The sequence below is a fragment of the Lepisosteus oculatus genome, chromosome 10, assembly GCF_040954835.1.
Source record: "Lepisosteus oculatus isolate fLepOcu1 chromosome 10, fLepOcu1.hap2, whole genome shotgun sequence".
NCBI classification, from domain to species: Eukaryota; Metazoa; Chordata; class Actinopteri; order Semionotiformes; family Lepisosteidae; genus Lepisosteus; species Lepisosteus oculatus.
Window position 1 is genome coordinate 7,335,827 of NC_090705.1, and position 10,043 is coordinate 7,345,869.

Consider the following 10,043-nt stretch of genomic DNA (forward strand, 5'->3'; position numbering starts at 1 on the left):
CAGCAGAAGCAAAGTACTGGCAAATCAAAGAGCAAAACTTGCTTCGGACTTGAAACTGGGACAATAATTTATCTTTCGGTAGAACAAGGTACCAGGACAAAGTTACAAGTTACAAAGTTACACCTATTCATACACACACCTGAAAAAACTGGGGACAGTAATTTCAGCAAAAGGTACTTCCACCAAATTCTGAGCTAGGAGTTCTGTGAATTCTGAATATGTAATTATTATTTTTTTCTTTTGAGTTTTTAATGACATTTACTTTATCTTATTTTACCCTGAGAAACTCTTCACTTTGACCTTTTAAATTGTCTGTAAAATATTACAAATATTAAAATAAAAATGGGTATGTATTATTTTGTCATTTGCATAGAGAGGGTCTTAATACCTTTGCAAGGGGCTGTATCTGTGGGTTGGGGTTCTCTGTGCTTTAGTTAAAGAAGAGCAAAACCATATAAAAGGTACAGTGTTTCCTCTAGGCATTTAATCACTCAAGATACAGGCAAGATTTAACAATTCCAGCCTTAAAGTGGCCACACAGCCTTGTGCATATTTTTGTTATGATATAAAAAACATTAAATCCATAGATACTTTTGAAAAGAAATAGGAAAAGTAAGTTATTCTCAGTTGCCGGCGACATTTTCATTTCTAATTATTGTGTTTCACTTCTAAAATATTCACTACCCATTATCTAACACTGTAACAACAGCTAAGAGAGCAGCTTGTGCTTGAGAGCTTTAGCACACAATCAATAAATCAACCGTCCCTTCTTAAAGACACAGTCTAATTCCTATAATCTGCACGGTGCTAGTTCCTTTCCTTCCCATATGCTACAAATCCTCACTCTCGTCAGCTGAAAGCAGCTTTTCAATGAACTTGTAACTGCCTTTTCATGCCAGCTGAATGCGGCATGGTGGTTTCAGTCAGCAGTTAATTCCGAGCAGGTGCTGTATTGGAGGGGCTCTGTGGTGCTGTTTTGGGGCTGGATTGCTTGCTGCCCCACACAAGGGGAATCTAACACTTGCAGACCCCAGCTGGCCACCAGCTAGACCGCAGCCTTGCCAGAGGGAAGCAATAAAGTCAACATGAACTCTAGGGAGTGTTTAGGCCTTGTCACCCTATTGTGACGCTAATGGTCCCCCCACCTTCACTGCCTCCACTCAGCATTCATGACCAGCCATTACTGAGTAGCGCAACCAATTGCTTCATTATGCCTGTTGCAGTCAAAGCTGGAAGAGGTTGATGAAAATTCATCACAACCCCCCCATCACCACAACACTCTCTGATTCTGTTTGAATGATTTCACAGTCACTGATCTTTCAAGCTTTTTTATGCATACCTCTGCACACAGTATCAGAGCTCCATTTTGTCACACCACACTATTACATATTTGCTGATGATAACTGTGACTGAGAGAGGCATTTATCTGAACAGGGCTCCACTAATACTGCAGTTCCAGGACTCTAAACACAGGTGCCAATATTGGCAGTTCTTTTTTTTTTAATTTTGTGACTTTTTGATCAAAATTCTCTTTCTGCAGATTTTATATATAGGAAAAAAAAACTCCAAGACTGAAGTACCATTTTGTTTCCAAAGTATAGCAGTAAAAAAACTGCTTCTGCGCTTTTAAAGCTCACTTAGATGTTCACTGAAGATACAACCTAAAAATATCTAGGGAAGTTGTTTCGGTCACAGAATTCAGTTTAGTTGCACATCTCTATTCATCACTAGAAAAATGCAGGTGGCTGACACAGTTTTAGCAGTGATTTAGTCCATGAAAAACAGTCTAATGCATTGTCATTACCTAGAGCAGAACATAAAAGAGGGCAGTGTTAGAAATAAGCAGTCCTATACAGTATCAGGAAATGTCTGGCTACAGCACCATATAACAGTAGTGTGTTGCTATTGCAGATCAATTAAAGATATCAGGTCTTGAGGCTGTCTTTTCCATTACTACCTACAGTAGTTAAGATACGAATTGTCAATAAAGGTGAAAGGACACAATCAATTAATGGTAAATGCAGGGTAATGTGTTTTGCATGACTGCATAATGGTTAACAGACAATAAGATTACCTATCAATTACCAACAAGACTTCAAGTCAATAAACTTAACGTGTTAATGTGGTATAATCAGGACTGGAATGCTGTATCATTCTGTAACATTATAAAAAGCTACGGCTCTGCTTTATGTGGACATATTCTAAGCAGTCCAATGATGTGCTTTTTCAATTAAATATAGAAAATGGCATAAAATCATAAGTTTTAAACTAAGTTTAAATTTCTAGTCTGAGGGTGTAAATGATCTAAATGTTGCTTCAAAAGATCTTTCCCAATCCCAAAAAGAATTAAACTCACCAAAGGTCAAAATTAATTTGTTACCATAATATAGTATATAGTATACTGAGTATATAACATGTTAACTTTACTCAAATGTGCCTTTGTTGGCTTGATAAAGACCTTTTCTTTGAAGGAGCAGACGATGAATACTTAACATTGATATCATTTTAAAAATGGGTGATTTATTTCCTAGGTTTTGGGCAATATTTGAATATAATTATAGTAAATCCTAATACGATATCTCTGTTGGAGCACATGAAATAGACTTAGCCGTTTTATGAGATAATGACTTTCTTCAACTTACGAGTGGGAGTAAAGTCAGGTTGTCAAAGCGTTATTGATTTGGAAGTTGATTTTGCATCACTTTGAAGTCAGATTGGTCTCTAGGTACTTTCATTAGAAGAGCCCAAAGCCAATTAAGGAAAATCCCTTTGTGTCGAAAGTTTTATTGCATTGACCTGTCTCCCAGTGTCAAGCTGAGTTCAAAAGCTCAGTAAAGTCAACTATATTACCAGGGGGACAGTACTGAGAAGCAATGTCTCATGTACGTAAACAGCTCTTTGTACTTGAGCGTGAAATGTTTCATGCAGAGAATGTGGATTTCCTATATTTTGAACTGAAATAAAATAAAAATAGCAGATAATCTTCTCATAACTTTTTTTAATTACATTTCTGCTCTTAAGACGATCAGTGAATAACCATAAATAACTCATTTATATGTAGAATTATTTGGAGAGAGGTTTATATGATTATCTCGCATATTATTATTCAGAAAAATAAAAATAAGAAAAAATAAAAGATAAGAAAGAGCATAGTGCATTTCAGGGCACGTATCAAAACTTCACTGACTTTATAATAGTGGTGTACAAGGCCATGTCAATGTCTTCAGAATCTTTCATTCCTATTAAACTCTTTGTACTTTGTAACTGTACTTGAAGAAAAGAAGATTGTTATCCGGGTCAGTTTCAACTGTAACTAAGATTGGGAGCTGTACCCACACTGTACCTAAACACTGACTGGAGAACTGCAAATCAAAATTCAGATAGGAAAACAACAGTAAGAGTAAAAGTCGAAAAATACTTGCAACACAAGGGCATTTTAGAAAACTGCCTAGAGTTCTCTTAACCAGCAATAAGGACAGCTGATGCCAAAAAAGCATATCACACAAAGTGCTGTGCTTAGAGTTCCAGAAAGTTATTGATAAGGTCCCTTATAAGAAGTTAATCCTCAAATTAAAAGCCATAGAAATCCAAGGAAATGTATGGACATTGATCCAGAACTGCTTAATGAACACGAAACAGGGCACTATCTTAAAGGGCATAACCTGTAATGTAAGCAGTGAGTAGCGCAGGGATCAATTTTAGTCCAGTGTTTCCTGACTCAATGCTTTAGGTTTTGGTATAGCTAAAAAACTGTTGCAGATGATACAATAATAGAAATAATCTTAATTTTATATAAAATAAGTGGTACATAATCCTAAGGCATTTTACAATAAAACCATCAGAAAAGGCATTTTACAATAAAACCATCAATACTCAATTCTAAAAAAGCAAATTAAGCAGAAATTAAAGTGAGTTCTAGGACAAAATACAAAAGTACTGACCAACCTGCAAGATATGATATAGTCTGGAAGATCATTGCAGTGTCTTGGAGCAACAGACCTGTCTCCCATTTCTGAGAATTGTTCAGTTTCATACTGAGAACTGAAAGAAAATCAGAGTTCAAAGAGCACAGACAGAATTCAGTAATTTAGTCAAATTCTAAGAAAGACAATATAAAGGACAGCAGCACTTAGTACTTTGGACTTAACTTGATTTGCTGAAATAATGACAGCAGTAGCCGAAGATCAGTACTGTCACAGCCCCCATCACTTACAGTATGAGGAATGAACCAGGGAGGCAGCTAGAAGCTAGTTCACAGCCTAAACACAACATTATATAAAGTATATAAAGGGATGTTATGGTCACAATTTACAATGAACAAGTAAGATTTAATTTAGAATATTGTTTTCAGTTTTCATCACCATGCAGCAAGAATGGTATTGTCACCACCCCGGGCATGAGCTCTTCACCCCACTGCCCTCAGGCAAGAGATATAAGAGCATACGGACACTTACCACTAGATTCTTCAATAGCTTCTATCCACAAGCAGTGAGACTGGCGAACACATTTAGCCATCCCCCTCGGACCACACCTACACCATCACCATCTACCTCTTGATTTCTTATTTATTGCACATCTCCAGTCATTGTTTACACGTCTGTATCGTTTACATTCAAACTGTCTACATGTTTACTTGTACATTGTCTACTGTTTGTTTGTATATTGTCTGGATGCACTGTTTGCACTTTGTTTTGTTTCTTACACTTGTTTTACAATCGAGAGACTTCCTGTAAGAATTCCATTGTACCAGTACCGGTTACATATGGCAATAAAGTTCAAGTTCATTGTAACAGTTGAAGGAGTTCAAAGAAGAGCTGCCAGAAAGACAGGCCTGAAGGTTGTCCACTGGACAGATCCAGGGGTATTTTAACCCCTCCAGTGTGTATATTTCTCCTGAAGTATTCTTTGGGTATTCTGACTCTACTACCAATTTTAAGAGGCAATGATCTTGCTTTAGCATCTACTGCTGTTGAACCATCACCATCACAGCCTTTAGCTGCCCTTAAGGTGATACGCCCATAGGTTCAGACTGAAAACCCCTGCTTCTTTTTCTGGACTTGGTGGCAATGAGTGATCCTGCACAATGGGAAAGGATTGCTTATCGAATATTGAGATGACACACCAGAGACACTAGTATATCACTTCATTGTTTGACTAAGTAAAAAAAAACCAACACGCTCATGAGAGATCCCTGTCTAGCAAGAGTAGAAACCAAAAATAACAAACAGGAAAACAGCCTAAAATAACCCTCTAACTCAACAAATACCTCATAGAGGGAACTGTGCTTCAGGCTGAGGAGCTTGGCTACCGGGATCCGAGAGAAAGGTTTAAATCGATGGAATCACAGCTGCACTGAGTGGAGCAGTGCTAACGAGGGGGCCCTGCTGCAGCTGTGCCTGATCATCACAGCTGGGGTGCAGTTGTCCTATCACACACAGTCCCCTTCTTAAAAAGGGCCTGGGACTGAAAATAATTCCTTGACTTACAGCATTCTGCTCATTTGTGTTTCTTATACTCTGTAGCTCTGTTGCTGTGGTTGTCAATCAACAGTGCAAACACAATTCTGTGATCATTTAGACTGGACACCAAAACATACTGGATGGACAATTTTCGGTATTTAAGTGGTTTTTGTTTTCCTTTCTGTGGCCATGTGGGATATAATTGCTTTTTTTAAAATAATCAGACTGCAATCAAATTTAATGCACACCCATCCCAAACATTAAACAAGTACCTCACAAGACAACAAAATACGTGTTTAGCCTAAAGTTCTGTTACCTTTGCAAACTGTGGGGGATTAACATACAAAAGCGCTGAATATTTTACAATGTACAAGCCAGAAAACATACAGCACACACAGAAATTGGCAATCTGACAAATTACATCAAAACTGGCTGAAACATGATCTGTCATTAAATTGTGAATCGTCAGACAAGCGCGCCAGTATGTCAGGTATAATGGAACTTGTTGAGCTGCATGTCAACATTCTTTAGCTGTTTAATCATCTCGGAGAAGGACCACCTCTTGTTGTGTCTGAGACGTATCGTTTCGAATTTGTGTCGAAGAAGTGCTCAAGGTAAACGTGATGAAGATTAAAAAATAATGCGGAGAATCTCCCAATTGCTTTGAAAAGATTCCACATATGTGCTAATTAGCGATTCTGTCTGAAAATATTCCCATAATGCAGCCAAGGTGGCACAGGCTGGAATAAATAATGCAGATGCCCCCCGGCACTGTCACGAACACCGCAATCAAGGAGGTGCGCGTGTGATTTCAGGGAGACTCTCCAAGAGCACCATCGCAAAATGAAATATTAATGATGTTAAACTGCAGTAAACAAACCTGTCGACTGGTTCGGCTCCCCTCTCTACACCACTCTTGGTATCCCTGCACCTTGCCCGTTCACACGCACAATTTAGTCTTGAACATTTAAGCTTAATTGGCTCATTGACATTAAAATCACACTCCTCAAAAAAACAACAACACAGAAAAATGGGCTTTACTGCAGGAGAGTGTGTGTCTGTACAGTATGTGGGTGTATCCAAGGGAGTCTGCATGTCCCATTTTTGGGGCAAGACAAAAAACAACTTTGATTTAAATTTTTTGCATAAACATTAATGCATCTATCAAGACGATTAGCGATTATTACATACAATCTGATAATGTCCAAGGGTGATTTCATGAACACTTGACATTTTAAAACAATCAAATGGTTTCATGAAAAAGGAAGGTTCTTGCAAGACATCTGGTAGCAATGGGTCAGTTAAAAATTAGTTGTCTAACACAAAAGTTGACAACCATCTAAAAATAAAACATTTTTCTTGCATTATCTCATTTTCTTACCATTTTTCTAAATTAATATAATACAAAGATTTACCATTTTCTTTTAATCTCTAATTAAGGGATTCAAAACATATAAATCAGTGCCTTTGATTAAAACGCCTTCTTTTGCATTTACAAAAATGAAGCTTCATTATGACTACTGAATTAGCAGTGACAACAAAGTCTTGCCAAAAATAAATAGAGATGTTTTAGAATGTTGAATAATTTCACATATCAGAAAGGAATTTTGCCTGTAATTAACCACAGTAAGATAAACAGTAATTGGCAAAAGTAGTCATAAAAACTTTGGTTATACGACCAAGCTTTACCATATATGGAGAGGTGCATGTCTCAGCCAAAACTTATAAGAGATTTTGAATGCCTCTGAACAGAGTCTCTATAACAACATTCTTAAACTCATTACAGCTAGTAAAGATGGCTCAGGGAGAAAGGTGATTGGCATTTATAGATTACAGAACATCAAAATAAATATGTGAAGAAAGACCTGTTTCCCTGAATCCGTCTATTGAACTGGAAAGCTATTCAGGACAGGCTTTAGAGGATTGCCTGAACACGACTGGAAGCAAAGGAGAATAAGAGTATTTTCACTCCAGCACTGCACACACATCTGCCCACTGCTTCTTGTGTAGTGCATCAAAAGCCAAGGACATTACATTTTCACAGCGGCTACCAGTTCAGGAGAGTCCATTTTTATGAACTGTCAAGTATTCTGTTAGTGTTTGAGAAGTGAATAAATAAATAAAAATGCCTTCAACACAATGACATTGGGTCCCCCCAGGGAGCTCTGAGAGTTTGTGGGGAGGTATCTGCAGCAAAATCAGTCTCTGGGGTACAATTATTCATTGGAGGCACTGAAGTGATGATTTATGTGCTTGGCAAGATGGTTCTGTAAATAGTAACCTCTGCTGTAAATTTCGGTCTATTAGAGTTGGATCTATCACCTGTAACCTCCATTGTAAAAGGAAGAGCTGGGGATATTGCTGTCAATTCCAGATATTCTGTGTTCATAGCATTCCCTACCCTATCCACCCTCTCGTCCTCCCCCCAGGTCTCTTTTCAGAAAACATTGCAATGCTTGTAACCATTTGTATGCGGCTGCTTTCTTTTTCCACACTGCTTCTGTTTTCTAATTCAGGGAGCTGAAAAAAAACAATGTGCTCTGCAGGTTTTTACGATCCCTTAAACTCTCAAATTCTATGTGATTTGGGTGTAGCTTATTTACAATGGGAGTACTGTACATGCTGATCTGAGCGGTTAATGTCTGCGGTCATCCTGTGTGTCTGTCTGACATGACCCTAAGTGAAGCAATGTTTTATTTTTCTCTACTTCAAATAATGAAGCAATTAGAAAAGTAAACACTGCTGATCTAAAACTGGCCTGCACCCCAAGTACTAAACCTCAACACAAAATAAATGTCAATGCAATATTTTATGCATGTATCATTTACCTTGCTGAGGAGACAGACAGACTGAATATCAAGTACAAACTGTCTTTGTTCTGCCGTCTTGCCATAAGTAGAAAAATTAGAGTAGGGGTCACAAGTCCTGCTGAATGAGGTTTGGTCAAACCAGCCAACAGTTTTCATCACCCAGCTCTGAGTTCCAGTTCAAGTAATATCACCTCTCTAACCAGAAGGAATGAAAACTTGTGACACTGTGAGTTGCCACCAATAGTCAGAAGAGTCAGACTAAGCCTGCTTTTGTGTAAAAAAAGAAGCTCATTTCAGAATATGTGAATGAATGATGCAATACATGCAAATGCCTTTCTTTGCTTTACTTTTTTGTTAAAGTCTTCACCATGGAATTCAGACAGGCTCTTTTCCAAACACAAGTACTCACACTTTATGTCAAGAGCTAGAAAAAAAATATTATTTTTTAAAGGACTTGTAGATGCCAGGAATCAAATGTTTCAGGCTCCACTTTTGTTTTATTATCTTTTTTTTTTTATTATGAGCAACATTCGCATTCCGAAGCACAATTCTGAATGATTTATGAACACATGAATGCATCTGTCTCAGCAGCCTAACCACAATGTGGTTCTGTAGCACTGGCCAGATGACATCACTGACCTTGTTCCTGAGCACTGGAGTGTGCCTGACCATGTGATTCATATTTCAGATACATACACTCTCAGGTATGTACATTTTTTGATAATGACAAAGAAGCTTCCTGCAAGAAAACAGCAAAAAAATGTTGGCCATTCCAAATCCAGGTTTTTCTCTGCTTTTTACTGAAGATAATTTACACAACATACTGTAAGTATAATCAAATTGCACAAAATACTAACCAATGCCCCACTGTGGTGAACGTGGACAACATCCTGCAGGAGGTACTGTCCTTCAGATGAGACTTTCAGATATGGTCCAGACTACTTGAGCATTAAACACTGCATGACATTGTTCAAAATAGCAGTAACCTTGGTGTCCTTGCTAAATTATGCTGTGGGATTGTAAGATCAAGCCTCCCTAAAGTCTCCTTTTCATTAAGTTGTTGGAGCATTTTCTCATTTCTGCACCTCATATGTCTTGAAATACAATTAAACAACAATGTAACAACATTTTTTTTTTATTATTATTATTATTATACCATATTTTGTATTTTGTAAAGAAACAATGAATCCTACTACTAATCATATAGGAGTAACATATAAAAGCTGAATCCAGTATTTATTTTACTTTCTAATTCAACTGAACAACGCTACAGTACAGTATAACACCAATCTGATATTTACAGTTTTGGCATTGAAAATTGTGTTCGTAGGCATGACTAAATGGTTTCATTTAAAATATTATAGTTTATATCTATAAACTCTATTAATCATCAATTTTTGATGTTAAGCAATTTAATTTTATCTATTTGCTGATGGTTTGCTTTTTATTTTTTTTGAGGAAAATTTGTATGCCTCAAAACACTGGCCTATATTAATGATACTCTATCAGCAAGACATACTGACAAAGAATTACAAAGCATGCCACTCATGAAGGTTTTAAAAACCCTTTAGTAGCTTTGAAATGCTTTTTTCAAAGGTACTGTAGCATGTTTTCATAAAAATTTTATTTTGACTGCACTGTACTTGCTCTGTGAAGTCAAGAGAATTATTTAAATGGCTGAGCAAGAGAGCATTGATGATGCCCTTTCAAAGTTTCATCATACTGTAGATCACAGGGCAAAATCACTAGTAAGAAGCACAACACCAAATAAATG